This window comes from Phascolarctos cinereus, unplaced genomic scaffold (assembly GCF_003287225.1).
Source record: "Phascolarctos cinereus isolate Bilbo 61053 unplaced genomic scaffold, phaCin_HiC Scaffold_8;HRSCAF=390, whole genome shotgun sequence".
NCBI classification, from domain to species: domain Eukaryota; kingdom Metazoa; phylum Chordata; class Mammalia; order Diprotodontia; family Phascolarctidae; genus Phascolarctos; species Phascolarctos cinereus.
The window spans coordinates 8354431-8369187 of NW_027556291.1; the positions used below are offsets into that span (position 1 = coordinate 8354431).

Consider the following 14757-nt stretch of genomic DNA (forward strand, 5'->3'; position numbering starts at 1 on the left):
GAGATCTTCAAGCCAAAACTTGAAGAAGGACTGATTATGGGGGATGCTGAAGAAGGAATCTTGTCCCAAGGTGGGTGGCCTCTGAGGTCCCTTCCAGCTCTGAGATTCTCTGATTCCATGACATATCTTGCCCCCATCTCCCCATTATAATCAAACCCCCTCCCCAGAAGAAAATTACTGGGAAATTGCACATCACAAGCAAGGCTGAATTCCTACCACAAAGGTTCCCCTAATGGCAGCATCAATGTTACAGTCCCCCTGGGAGGAGTGAGTCAAAAGGAGCCTCCAGATAAACACAAAAGAAGTTTGAACTTTGGAGGCAGCAGCAGGAGACTGATGAACAGAGAAGCTAGCAGGGCCTGCCAGTTGGCTGGGCTCCAGGTGTTCCCAGCTGAGCTGATAATAAGTGTGATGTACTGTTAGTTTTAAGCATAAGGAAGAGGGAGAGTTGCAGGTAATGAGGGCTCAGCTGAACAGGGCTGGCTGGCTGGCTGAGAAAAGCAAATTAACACAGTCTGAATACCAGGCAGAAAGCACAAAAGAAAGGTCTCAACTTCAGGGCATTACATGGGCTACAGTCAAAAATCAAGACGCCCACAATTGTGCCCACCTCCTCCTAGCAGCTTCCGTGGCTTCCTACACCAATTATAGGCAGTGCTATGTAATTTAGCATATCAGCCAACAGCATAACTGAGGAAGGTCCAGCTGTGTGTGACCTTGCATTTGCCTGCTATCTATTTAATGTGATGATTGTCTCCCCAAGTCGGTTGTAAACTCCTTATGCATGTTAGTTTAAAATGCTTTCCCAGCTTCCCGTTCCTTCCATCTTCGGCTCAGGAAGCCTTTCTTGATCCCCCCACCCCATTCCCCCAGGAAGTGACTCCTCAATCCCTCCCCAAGTCTCTCACTTTGCCCAGATAATATTTTAACCCATACGCTAGCTATGTGAATACCTGTTTTATACATCACCACCTCCCACCCCCCCAAATGCAAGCCTCTTGGGCACAGGGAATGGATCGTGTTAAATCGGTACTGAACGTGCTGAACCTGCCCCATGAGACAAGCAAGATAGGGTGTCTCTGGCTTGCAAATGGAGTCCCAGAGAGGTTGCCTATGGGAGCTCCTCCCCTTAGTAAGGTCTGGTCAGGACTTGTTGCCTGGCCTTGGCAGCAGAGGACCTGGGTTTGAATCTCCCACCTGCCACTTCCCAGCTATGGGATTCTTCTTTGGGCTTTAGTGTTCTCATCACCTCCTGAAGCAACCCATCCTAACTTTTGTTAGGTTATTTTTCATTTGTAACGGTCAATAGAGCAGAAATCTCCCTCTCTCCAGCTTCTCCCCCCCCCCACCACTGCTGCCAGTTCTGCCCTCTGGGGCCAAGCAGAATGCCACACGCCTCTTATTGCTGCAAATTATCATTCTTTTCCCATTTACATTGTAAACATTCCAAATGCTCTGCATGCTATTTGGAAAATGCCTAGAAAGCCTGGGCTTTTTTTTTTTAGTTATGATAGCAAATAGCCAATGAAAATGTAAATACGATGATAGTGAATACAAGTATGAAAGTGAGCTGTCTTTTTGGTTAGCTGGTCAGCAGACATTCCTATGCACCACAGGCTTGTCTCAACTTCCACCACATTCCACAGGCAGTAGCAACACCAGTGAACCGACTAGGTAAGTTTCCTAAAGGAATTTACATTTTTTGATATAGCACTTTCTCCCAAAGGATCAGAGGAGTGCAGAACTCAGCTGGAAGCAGCCTCCATTTTGCAGGGGAAGAAGCCAAATCCCACCGAGGGTCAAAGGTCACATGAGCAGTAAAAGGCAAAGCCAGATTTCGAACCCAGGGCCTCTCACTCCAAATGCAGCCTTTTCCCCAATGCACCATTTGTGAATACTAAGCGAACATAATTGAAAATCTTTTATATTTGATTTTGCAAGACAATGAAGAACACTGTTTCAAAGCCATCAACAATAATGTGAGGAAAAATTCAAATATTCCTTGCCCAGCCTTCTAAATGTCGATCATACCAACAATAATAGCTTTTGCAGTTGCTTTGAAATTTAAAAGCCTGTCCCTGCTGGGTTTGAAAGCATTGAGATACCAATTGCAAGGAAGAGTTTGCCTTCCTCTTGGGGCAGGAATACTGGGGTGGGGGGTACATGAGGGAAGATGCCTGTATATAATGAGTCCTGTTTGGAGACCAAGGAGCAGGAGCACAGTGCCATTCTTGTGGCTGGCTGCCAAGAGGCCCCTGGCTCACAGCAGGAGGTGGGGGGCAGCCTGTGGGAGTAAGAGTAGAGGGCGCTAAGCTCTGGGGAGCCAGTCTGTCCTGGGCTACCTTCAAACAAGGCTAGTGGGCTGTCCTATTAGCATCTAAAACCTGCTTATTTTAAGACATGTTTCTAAGGAAGATGGTGCTGCCTTCCTCTATTTAATTAGAGAACTGAAAACCTGCCGCAAGCTGACACCATATGAAAGCAACAAAGAGCGACTGCAGGGAAAGGCAGAGAGGACTCCTGATGGACAGTCACCTTGGACAGAATTAGCTGGAGAGCAGGCCCAGGAAAGTAACAAGGGAGAGAACGTTTGGTGAAACAAAGCCCATTCTCTCTGGCTGCTGCAGGGATGGGGGTGGGGCAGGGTGGAGGGATGCCACTTCCTGGCTGCCCAGCCCCCTGGCCCGGCACTGACCAGTTAGGGATCGGTCTGAATTACAGCCTATCAGTGAACGCCCCTGGCAGAAGCCAAGGATCTGCCTTTCCCTCCTAGGCCCAGAATGGTGCCCCTGCTTTGGTGGACACCTGACTGGCCTCTGGGCCTCGAATACCCCTCCCTTTCCACTCCCCCCCCCACCACTGCTTTGGCCCAGGTGTAGCCAAATCCCTTCTCCTTCTGATTCAACTGAGACAAGCCAGCTATTTTTCTAAAAATGAGGTAATGGGAAATAAAACCAACGAAATAATTGAAGAGTTTATGGAGCACAAACAGAAATCTGTCCTGAGGCAAGTATCATCTAACTCCAGATGGGCTGGCAAGCTGCAGGGGCTACACCAATAGGCTACCTACCCCTCTGCACTCCCAACCCTGTCTGAACCTCAGCTGACCCTGCCTCCTCTTCTTCCACAACTAGTCAAGTAGGTGGTTTACCTAGATGATAATAATTATTAATATTTTTGTTGTTGTTATTGAGTCTTTTCAGTCACGCCCAACTCTCTGTGACCTCACTTGGGGTTTCCTTGGCCAAGACAATGGAGTGGTTGGACATTTCCTTCTCCAAGCTCATTTTGCAGATGAGGAAACTGAGGCAAACAGGGTGAAGTGACTTGCCCAGGGTCACCCAGCTAGTAAGTGTCTGAGACCAGATTTGAACTCAGGAAGAGGAGTTTTCCCAACTCCAGGCCTGCTATCCACTGTACCACTTAGCTGCCTTGAATACAGATTTATACATCTCACAGCAAGAAGGTCAGTGTAGCTGGATGGTAGCTTGTATGAATGGCAGTAATTCATACTGGGCCAACTTAGAAAGGTAGATTGGAACCAAGTTGTGAAGAACTTTAAATGCAAAGCTGAGGAGTTTGGTGGGTATCCTAGGGCTCCCAAAGCCCTGGCCTAGACTTTCTTATCTTTTCCCTCTATATTATTCCATTGGTGATTGTGTCAGCTACCAATACATTCAGTTATGATCTTTATGCTGAATGATGCCTAGATGGACATCTAATTAGCCCTAGATTCTCTCGTGAGCTACAGTCTCACATCCCCAGCAGTCTTTGGGACATCTTGAACTGGACATGCTACAGGTATTTTGATATAAGCATGTCCAAAAAAGAAGCAATTAGCTTTCCTCCCAAGCCATCCTCTCTCCTCAACCTTTCTATTATTGTGGAGGATGCCACCATCCTGCCAGTCACTCAGCTCCCAACGTCAGCATCATCCTTGACTTCTCCCTCTCACCCCACATACCCACTTGTCAAACCTAATCATTTCCATGTTCACAACATCTTTCATACACATCCCCTCATATCTACTCCCACAGCCACTGCTCAAGTACAGGCCTTCATCGCCTCTCCCCTGGACCATTGCAAGAGCCTCCCTACTTGATCTGCCAACCTCAAATCTCTCCCCACTCCAATTCATCCTCCACACAGCTGTCAAATTGATCTTCATTAAAGCATAGATCTGACCATGTCACTCACACACACACACACACACACACACACACACACACACACACACAGTAAATCCAGTGGCTCCCTCTTACCTCCAGGACCAAATGTAAATTTTTCTGTTTGGAAATTAAAGCTCTTCACAACATGGCCCCTTCCTACTTCTCCAGTCTTATACTTTGCACATCCTTTGATCCAGCCACACTGACCATCTCTGTGCATTTACACTACTTGTCCCACACTCCTCAAGTTCTTCCTCTGGAGACTCAGCTCAAATTCTACCTTTTTGCAGGAAGTCGTTTATGACCCCTCCCCCAGCTGCCAAGCCTTCCTCTTCCGCACAGAGCTTTGAGGTTCTTGAAGCTTGTTAGACGGGGGTTCCTTGTGGGCAGGAACTGGCTGCCTTTTTTTGTATTATTGAGTTCAGTACCTGGCACATAGGAAATGTCTGACAAAATGCTTTTGGACTGACTTCTATTTGTCTTTCAGGTAATAAGGAGCCGCTGTAGTTACTGAGCAGAGGGGTGACGTAGTCTGACCTATGTCTTAGGAAAATCACTTTGGCAGCTACCTGTACAGAGAGGATGACTTGGACCAGAGACCCAAGAGGAGGCTGTGGCCATAGTCCAGGTGAGAAGTCACGAGTGCCTGAACTGAGGTGGCGGCCTTTGGGGTGGAGAAGAGAGGATGGACATGAGAGGAGTTGGGGAGGCATAGAGAACATCTGGCAACTGACAGGATATGAGTGAGGAGTGAAGGATGGCAGCAAGGACATGGGCCTGGGGGACTCAAAAGATGGTAGCACCTCCACAGCAATAGGGAAGTCCAAAAGAAGAGTGGATTTTGAGGAAAAGATTGCCAGATTTAGAGTGAGAAGGGTCCTTTAGATGCCCTCAAGCCCTACCCCTTCATTTTACAGATCGGAAGACTGAGGCCCAGAGAGAGGAAGAGACTTGCCTGAGGTCACACAGGTAAGAAGTGGCCAGGGCAGGATTTGAATTCAGGTCCATTAATGCCCAAAGCCTCTCCTTCTGCCTCTGTTTAAGACATGCTGAATTTGAGATGCCCATGAGACCTTCAGTTTGAAATGTCCAAAAGAACATCTGTGCTATGCAACAGGAACTCAGGAGAAAGATTAATGAATTACAGGAAGAGATGTGATAATTGAACCCATGGGACCTGATGAGAGGATGGAGGGAGATGAGGAGGCCCAGGAGAGAGCTAGGTCACCAAAACCTTGAGAAGAGGGAGTATAAGGAGGAAAAGGGGGTCAGCAGTGCCAAATGATGCAGAGAGGTCAATGATGATGACTTCAGGGCAGGTGTGTTCTCAATAATAATAGCTCTCATTTATACTAGGCTTGCAAAACGCTTTCCATATATTAATTCATTTGAGCCTCATAACAACTCTGTGAGGGGGAATTCATACAAGTATTCTCATCCACATTTAACAGAAGAGGAAACTGAGCTCAGAAAGAAGGAGCCACTTGCCCAAGGTCACACAAATAGCGTCAGCTAGAATTTGATCCCAGGGCCTCTGACTCTAAACTCAGGGCTCTTGGCTTTTGGATGATAAACGGTTAAGCTACCGCTTGCTTGCTGTGAGAAGAGAATGAAACTTTTACACTTCTCTGTGAGACAGAAAAGAAAGGAATAAGAAAAAAGCCTGATTTTCTCACTCTTCCACCTCTCAGCTCTCGGCATCAGTGCTAACATGTCCTCCCAGTGGCAGCTCCCTAATTTGATTTGACTTGTGATGGACTCCCAGAATATCAGACACCCATAATCCCATCTAAGCCTCAAAGTACATCCCAGCACCACCTATGAATGCTTGGTGGAGTACTTGTGGCTATTATTCAATAAAATAATAGGTTCTGAGGAGTTCAAGCAGAAGAGACCTTAGAAATCTTAACTGTAAAGCAGAAAACTAGCTCTATTGTTCCAGAAGTGGTCAGCACCATGGCCAGGGATTGCCATTCAGGTGGTCAACATTGAAACTGGGGGAAGTGAGGGAAGTTGGTAGCTAGCCTACCATGCACCACCACTGGCTAAAGGAGAATGGAGAGGAAGAGGCAGGGGTGAAAAAGGAGGAGGAGGAGGAGGAGGAGGAGGAGGAGGACGAGGAGGAGGAGGAGGACGAGGAGGAGGAGGAGGACGAGGAGGAGGAGGAGGACGAGGAGGACGAGGAGGAGGAGGAGGACGAGGAGGACGAGGAGGAGGAGGAGGAGGAGGAGGAGGAGGACGAGGAGGAGGAGGAGGAGGACGAGGAGGAGGAGGAGGAGAGGGAGGAGAGGAGAGGAAAGGTTACTATGGATAACTAAACTGGCGGTTTTGGTTGTCCACAGAGTAAGGGCCAAACTCAGGTGAGCCTGGGGTATGGAAAGGGGCAGCCTTATTGTCTGGGGCTCCCAAAGGGATGTTTCCCTTCCATGAATATCTCTCCTTGGTGCATTCATTTACATTCACATAAGCATCTGGGGAGAGTATCCATGTCACTGCAAATGTCCTTCCCAGAAACTACTTCATCACTCTAAAGGCACATTTGAAGACATAGACAGGATCTTTTTCTTTTTTCTTTCTTTCTTTCTTTCCTTCTTTCCTTCTTTCCTTCTTTCTTTCTTTCTTTCTTTTTTCTTTTTTTTTGCTAGGCAATGGGGTTGTATGACTTGCCCAGGGTCACACAACTAGTAAGTGTCATGTGTCTGAGGCCGAATTTGAACTCAGGTCCTCCTGACTCCACGGCCGGTGCTCTATCCACTGCGCCACCTAGCTGCCCCTATAGACAGGATCAATCACAATAATTCACATTTACATATGGCTTTATGGTTTGAATCCCCAAACAACACATGAGACAGCTATCACAGGTTGTTTTGTTTGGTGATCTTGGGGTCTGGACCTGTGATTTCAATGGTGTGGGGAACTCCAAGCATGGAAACTCATGCACCCATGCAGATTGGCAGCTTGTCTTAACATCTAGTCTTAAAGGGGCAGCAGCCTAGTGGATAGAGCACTGGCCCTGGAGTCAGGAGGACTTGAGTTCAAATCCGGTCTCAGACCAGACACTTGACACTTACTAGCTGTGTGACCCTGGGCAAGTCACTTAACCTCAATTTGCCTTACAAAAAAAATATCTAGTCTTAAGGAGCTGCCTGGGACTCTGAGACATTAAATGTCTTACCTGAGGTCACACAACTTGTATATGTCACAGGCTGGACTTGAACTCCTAATCTTGTACTCTATCCTTTAGGTCACATCATGTCATAACACATGCTACAGCTGTAGCCCCATGGGATTATGTCATAGCTGCATGTCATTCCAGAGAGACTAGACAGCAGGATGACTTTGGTCCCTTAGAACATGACTGGAGCCATGCAGGAGTGGCTGGCTACCTTGGAGGTAAGATTTGAAGGACCGGATCATGGAAATCATTGAAAATTCTGCCAGTGGAATAACTGGTCCATATTTTGGTTTTTGATGACAGCGAAAAGCCTTTGTTTTTCCCATTTCTGAACCTCCTAGAATAATGGAGTTGAGGGCCCACTGGGTGCAGTTGGAAGCTTCTGGGTTTGCCTGTTGAATTAAGGAAGCAGCCAGGAGCCAGGTTCATTGCCTAGGAAGCTTAGCCCGAGTGACCAATTCTCACAGAGCTGCCTCCAGTTTGAGATTTGTGATCACATCTAAAATGGGGCCAGTTTCCTGAGGCCCGACACCTGTTTTTGTCAAAGTGATCTTATCCCAAACTATTTCCAGAAATATTCTGGGAGGCCCAGAAAAATATCCAAAGCTAAAGTGGAGAAAGCCCCCTGGATGTGCCCAAGATTTGAGGAAAAGCTGAGCCTGGCCAGAGGAAGTCTGAAGGGAGGCCATTAGAAACATGAAAGAGAATCAAAGGCCCAGGCTCACATCTTCCCTCAGCTGCTGGTCACCCCATCTTTCAAGCCCCCACTTTCCTCATCTGTCAGAAGAGGATAATAATTCTTCCCTTCCCACCTCCCTGGGCTGATGGCAGCAGTCAAGTTGCTAATCCACATGTAAGTCAGTCACAAGATCCTAGGTTTCCAGGCAGAAAGGAGCTCAGAGTCATCCAGTCCAAACCCCCTCATTTATAGCGAAGGAAACCGAGGCCCAGAGAGGTTAAGGGACAGTCACTGGACCACACCACACTGCCACCAGATGGACAATCAAATTACAGGAGGCTTTCATTCTTGTATAGACTACAGCAGGAGTCCAGAAGTACCTGTGACCAAATCCTGCTTCTGATACTAGCAAGTCACTCACCCTCTCTGGCCTCAAAATCTTGCTCTGTTAAAATGGGAATAACCATAACTGCAGGGCAGTGGTGAGAATCCAATGGGACCGTGTTTTTCAAGTGCTGTGAGGCTGAATGAATGAATGAACAAACAAACAAACAAATAAATAAATAAATAAATGATGGAAATGGCGAACTGCTATTTGTCAAATGACCAACTCTGGAAAAGCTTCATAGGATATTGGCAACTGGTAGGCCCAATTAAGCTTTATTTGTGCGTGTTCATATGTTCATCAATCTTTGATCAGTCTTTGAGCTTCCCTTTAGGACAGAGTTGAGCTGGAGAATATCTCTCCTGTGGCCACTGATCCAACTGATGGACAATATTCCTGGGAAAGACTGGCACCCTGGCTCTCCTCCCATTGGGGCAAACCACTTGCCTCCTTAAATACACCCAGCACCACTGTGGTGCAGAGTGAGGAAGGAGCCACACTCAGGACAAGGTTAAGAGCCTGCAAAATGTTTAGGCACTTGTTCAGGGTTAGGGGTGAGACAGAAAAACTGCCCACTGCCCAGAAGAGAAAAATAACATCCAACAGTGAAAAAAGTTACCAGGGACATGCCAGGAGAAGAGCGAATGTTGTCTCTGGGCGCAGTGGTGGGGGACCCCAGGGCAGAATGCTTTATATGCTTTCCCAGATGGTCTCCCTATCTGGTGTTTTTGCTTGTTTTTCTTTGTTACAAGGGAAGGTTCAGTTGTGAGCCAGGGGAGATCATTTTCAGAAATGACTGTTATGTAAAAACAAAAGACATCAATACATTTTTGGAAAAGAGAGATGGTAAGCAGCTACCTGTGACTGGTGGGTGGCAGAGTTTCGGTTCAGCCATTCAAAAGTTCACTCTAAGGTTAAGTTAAAGCAGCGCCAAGGAGAGGGGACAGGGAGGGTGCTTCTTGTTGGCACCTGGCACACAGTAGGCACTTTATGGATGCTTGTGGAGTGGTTGGTGTGGGCACACCTTTCATGGGAGCACATGGCAGCCCACTGGACAACATTGGGCAAATCCTCCCGGGGAGGGGGGCATCCACCCCATATGCTCCAGCTCCCCATCTGCTCTCACTTTCTTGGGTTGCATGAGCTGCCCACCTCCCTTTCTGGCTATCCAGCTCTCTGGGCATCTCTCACACACGTTTTGTCATTGGGAGTACACCGTCACCTGTATACACCCACCATGCATGCCTCCACTGCCCTTTGGGCTACCCACAGTTTGGATTCTTCAGAGCGTGCAGGGTTCCAGAGTCCCATCCGAAAAAGAACAGGATTTAGCAAAATGCTTTCTTTGCCCCAAAGCCCAGAACTGAAAATCATTAAGATCACACAGTAGCTTCTTTGTGCCAAAGTTTCCAAGCTAAAGAAAAAAAAAGTCAACTGTTTTATCTGAACATCTGTAGAGAGTAGGTGTTGTGGCTATATTCTAGGGTCTGTTATTTGAGAGAAATGGCAGGAAATTCAGTGCATGAATGGAGCTCGTGGTAATTAGATCTGACGAGAGGACCTAGATCAGTGCCTCAGCAGAACATGGGGAGATGAGATGGTTAGGGATTTTGCTCAATAACCACAATTTCCCAGGGGCCTCTAGGAGCTGGACGGCAAGTCTCTGCATCTAGCCAGCTGCACTATACATTATGCATAACTTTTCCTCACCTTGGCAATAAGTGTGTTTTGCCCCCAGCAAAGTGCTTGTTAAAACATGGAGGAAGAGCTAAATCCCCAAACAGAAGTTCAAGAGGCCTTTTCCCCAGCGGACTGTCTTAGCAATCAGCATCATGGAAGTCTCTCTCCTGAGGCTGCAAGGCCCCCATGGACATCTCCATCTGCTAACTAGCCATCTCCTTCTGGCTGGCCCCCCAGCACCCACCACCAACTCAACACGTCCATTACAGAATTCATCCCTTGCCCCTACCCAACCTGGCCTGCTTCCCATTTGGTACCTGGCCTGGAACATCAGATTAGATAGAAGAGAGCCCTGTGGTGGTGGGCATAAGCCAGGCAGACGCAGTCAGAAGCAAGAGGAGTCATGAGAGCCTGCTGGCCTGGGTTAGCTTGGGCACCAGGTCAAGAGAGAGGCCGAGTGCTGGTACCTCAGTGCCCTTTATCCTCCTGCTGTAACCCATGGCCCCTGGGTGCAGCCTTCCTTCCTCATCCTCCTCGGGGGCTCAGTGACAACCTGGGACACCCATACTTTAGGCCCTCCTCATCTTTGGCCAGGACCTTGGCCTCTTAATTGACCTCCTTATCCCAGGCTTCTCCCCATTCTGATCCACACAGGTGCCCAAAAGAATCTTACCAATGCACAAGTATGGTAGCCATCGTTATTTGTAAGCATTTCTATAGCACTTTACAAACATGATCTCATTTGATCCTCACAACAGCCCAGAGAGGTAGGTGCTATTACTGTCTCTACTTCACAGATGCAGAAACTGAGGCATAGGCAGGTCCCCAAACTAATAAGTGTCTGAGTCAGGATCTGAACTCAGGTCTTCCTGACCCCACATGCAGTCCCTGGCAGCCTCTCCAGACCCTTCAATGCTTCTCTTGTGTCTGCAGCAAATAATTCAAACCAGCTCCTTAGCCTGGCATTGAAGGCCCTCAGAATCAAGCTTGAGCTCACTTTTCCAACCTTTTTCTTTATACTCCCCTTTTTCAGATGCCACAATGGTCTCACTGGCCGACTTTACCTAGCTTCCTCTACCACCAGGCTTGGAATTTCCTCTCGTTAAAATCCTTCTCCTTCTTAATAGCCCAGATCAGTTGACTCTTCCTACAACATCCATGGGAGTGATTGCTCCCCAAATCTCTCATCCCTCCACTGAGCCACTGACCACATTCATTCCAGTCTACTACAGCCCAAGGGCTTAGAGGGGACTTTGCAGAAGAACTAGAGGTTCTTACTTGGCATGTTTTAGCCCCTACAAGGGCAAATTAGGCAGCTTCCCTTGAGATACCCATGGAAGGGAGCACAGAGGGGGAGGTGGGGACAAGGGGACACCAGGCCGGCATCTGTCCCCTGAGCCAGGGACATCAGCCAGCACCTCCAAGCCAGGGCAGCAGACAACACACCCAAAATGTAACAGGGAAGAGCCACAAAGCCCTGATGATCGTTGGGTCATGAAAGGAGAAGGGAGTCAAAGATGGTCCAACAAGACGCCATTTTGTATACTTGGCGCACTTTTATGCCAAGTCATTCACCCACCAGGAATGAATGAGTGCAACTCCTGGGTCCCTTTTCTATTCATGCATCAGGGCAACCAACAAGCATTTATTGAGTGCCTGCTGTATGCTCAAGGACAAAGATAAGAGCTCGGGGTTTTAAAGAGAAGGTGGAAGTATCTTCAAGGGAATTTACAAATACAGACAATTCTGGAAAAGGGAGGAGACACTCTAGCCTCATGCAGAGATACAGTACATAGATGCCTATGTGGTTTGATTTAAGGCTGCTGCAAAACCTCTCCACGTTGTCAGAAATTCCACCATAGTAGATTCATTTATTTGAATTCCGAAGCTTCATTTTAAATGCAAATAAAAAATAGCTGCCCCCTCCCCTCTCTTAATTCCACCCTTTTTTCAGCATCATTGACATTCCCAGGTCAAATTGAAATCACTGAAAATGATTTTTCGTGGGCACCCCCTCTATAATCCTAACCCTGCACTTACTCTGAGAAAGGACGCTACGGCCAACTGGGCAAGGCCCCTGGAGCAGGGGGCGTGCCTCAACTAAGCAAGGAGGTAAGGCAGGCCTTCCTGGGGGATTTTTGCCATGTCAGCACTATTGCTACTCATTCGTCATCTCTGGCCTTGGGACCCCAACACCATGAAAATATCAGAAAGGAATTAGTCCCATCCAACATTAGGCTTCCAGAAAGTCTGCAGCAGCATTTGAAACCCAGAGGGTTATTAATAAAATGTACATAAAATGTAAAATGAATATGGACTGACTTACCAAATGAATGGATGGAGGGACCATAGAGTATAGGTGATAAAGCTTTGGACTTGGAGTCTAAAAGTCTTGGGTTCAAATCGTGCCTCAGTTTCTCAGTAGCTGTATGACCTTGGGCAGGTCGCTTCACCTCTGTGGGCCTCAGTTTCCTCCTCCTAGTGACCTCGGTGTCCGCTAAGGTCCCATCCAGTTCTAAATCTAGAATCCTATGATCAATGTCACAGACAGTGAGGCTTCTTGGTATGCTAGTCTGGGATTGTTCTCTGGTACTGTAGTAGATTATTTTTATTGTTGTTACCAACCCGCATAAATGATATTTAGTCTTGCTTTTTATGGTTTCTTTTATGACTTCTGGCCAAACTACATTGATCTAGGAGTGTAACTCTCATACAGGGATATAATAAAAATAAAACTATGTACAGGGATTTTTATATTTCAAGCCCAAAAATGCTCCTGTGAAAACATGGCTAGGAAAAAAAGTTCTTCCTCCCAACAGAGAATGGGCAGTCACCCCTAAATGATTCCATCCCCAACAGGGATTGGAGTTAGGGCAATGCTTCTGAGAGAGATCTTAATTATCAGTGTCTATTAATAAACATCCCACTTCTCCTCCCTCAGGCATATCCTCTGCATGCATCTATGGTCTCCATTAATGAAGCTGAAGGAGAGCAGAAGGGATAGAGAGAGCTTCTTGCTGAATAGGGCCAGCTGAGGTTGGCTGTTCCCAGACGTGCATCCAGAATCACCCATTACTCCAAAATCAGGATGGGCTGCTCCCTGGCCTTCACACAGGTCATGATCAGGCAGGCAGGAGGTATAAAAGCACTTGGGGATCACTTCCTATGGGCCACAAAGCTTGGAGGAGTGAATGTAAGCAGTGCTCTTAGAGTCAGAAGACCTAGATTTGATTCCTGGTTCCAGAGTGACTTGTGTCACTCTGGACAAGGCTCTTTAAGCTTCAATCTCCTCATCTGTACAATTGGGACATTAAGACTTTTTTTTAACATCACAGAGTTATTGTGAGAAAAGCGCTTTGTAAACTTGAAATTCCCCAAGCATTTTTTCATTAAAAAATTTAATTTTTGAAGAAGTACCTTAAAGTGCTGCTTAAGGTAGCAAAAAACTGGAAGCAAAGAGTGTGTTCACTGATGGAAGGTAAAGGAAAATGCCCAACCGGTCCACTATTGTTGTACGACAAGAAATGACTAGGAACTGATGCAGCAGAGCAACAAGCATGACTACAATAATGCAGCAACAGGAAGTTGAACTCAGAGAAAATGAAGAGCCAATCATGGCCCCAGATGATAGAGAAGGAACAAACAGAGGGGTCGGGGGGTTACTGGGGTAGAACTTGAGTCTGCACCACCTCTACACCATGTATCCCTAGTATCATCACCCTGTCCCAGCACAGCAACCTGTTAACCAAATTCCGTACTGATTTTGGTAGAATATAGCACAATATCCTGGTAATATTGCTTCCATTTCTGCCTCTTTGATTTCCACCATGTTTCCTCCTTTCATTCCTGTATTTTCTCATGAGCGTTATCTTCTAAATATGTAATTCTATCCTCTCATACCTGCTCTGTTCCTTCGGAATAAGGTATATTCTTCCAATATGATATTCCATCTCACCTAATCTTGACCCCAAGACTTTTGAGGTCATATTTGCCTCCTTACATTAGGAATGCTAATTCAATTTGCTCATTGCTCATACTTTGTGCATTTATGCATAGAAATAGTGAGGTTCTCTTTGCTTCTAATGTGTGAGACTAAAAGAACCCAGAATTGGAACATGTGTTCTGTGTACCTTCTAGTCAATTGCATAATTTTAAATACATGGGTCTGTTGTAGAAAATTGTCTATGAAAGCCTTTCTGTATCCTTCTCATAGTTTCACCATGGCCATTCTTTACACATTCATAGACTACTCTCACAAATATTTTATAGAGATTAGAAAGCAGATATAAGAGTTAGTGGCCATTGATGTCTTTTCATTTGCCTTTGGGTGGTGGTGATATGGTCATCATAATAAACAATATCGACAACCTTTTTTTCATTCTTTTGGAATCTTCTTCTGGGCCTTAAAATTAATCCTTGCATGTCTTTAAAATCGTGCTGAAACACTGGCATATCTGTTCCATTTCCCATCTATTTGTTATCCTTCCAGTTCCATCTATAACCTTGGGATGAGTTTTCTTAGCTGGCTATCATGATAAGCTTTCTGTAGGTCTTGTCCCTCTCTCCAGCACTATTCAGAGTTTTGTGAGGCACTAACGTTCATAATATTTTAACATCCATTTCCGTAATATTTTGCAAGTGAGCCTATACTCTAAACCAACGTTGCCCT

General features: G+C 46.5%; 2 long non-coding RNA genes across 2 annotated transcripts in view; one reads left to right on the forward strand and one right to left on the reverse strand.

Moving 5' to 3' along the window:
- The window catches only part of LOC144455028 (uncharacterized), a 150006-nt gene extending 145568 nt beyond the window's left edge, over positions 1-4438 (reverse strand). The window contains exon 1 of the long non-coding RNA XR_013483659.1: positions 4263-4438. This is a non-coding gene — a long non-coding RNA (uncharacterized LOC144455028). The remainder of the gene's footprint in view (positions 1-4262) is intronic.
- Positions 4439-4526: 88 nt separating this feature from the next.
- On the forward strand, positions 4527-14461 carry LOC144454976 (uncharacterized). The gene is made up of 4 exons (XR_013483554.1): positions 4527-4797; positions 5087-5138; positions 7414-7562; positions 13030-14461. It is a non-coding gene; the product is annotated as an uncharacterized LOC144454976 (long non-coding RNA).
- The last annotated feature ends 296 nt before the right edge of the window (positions 14462-14757 follow it).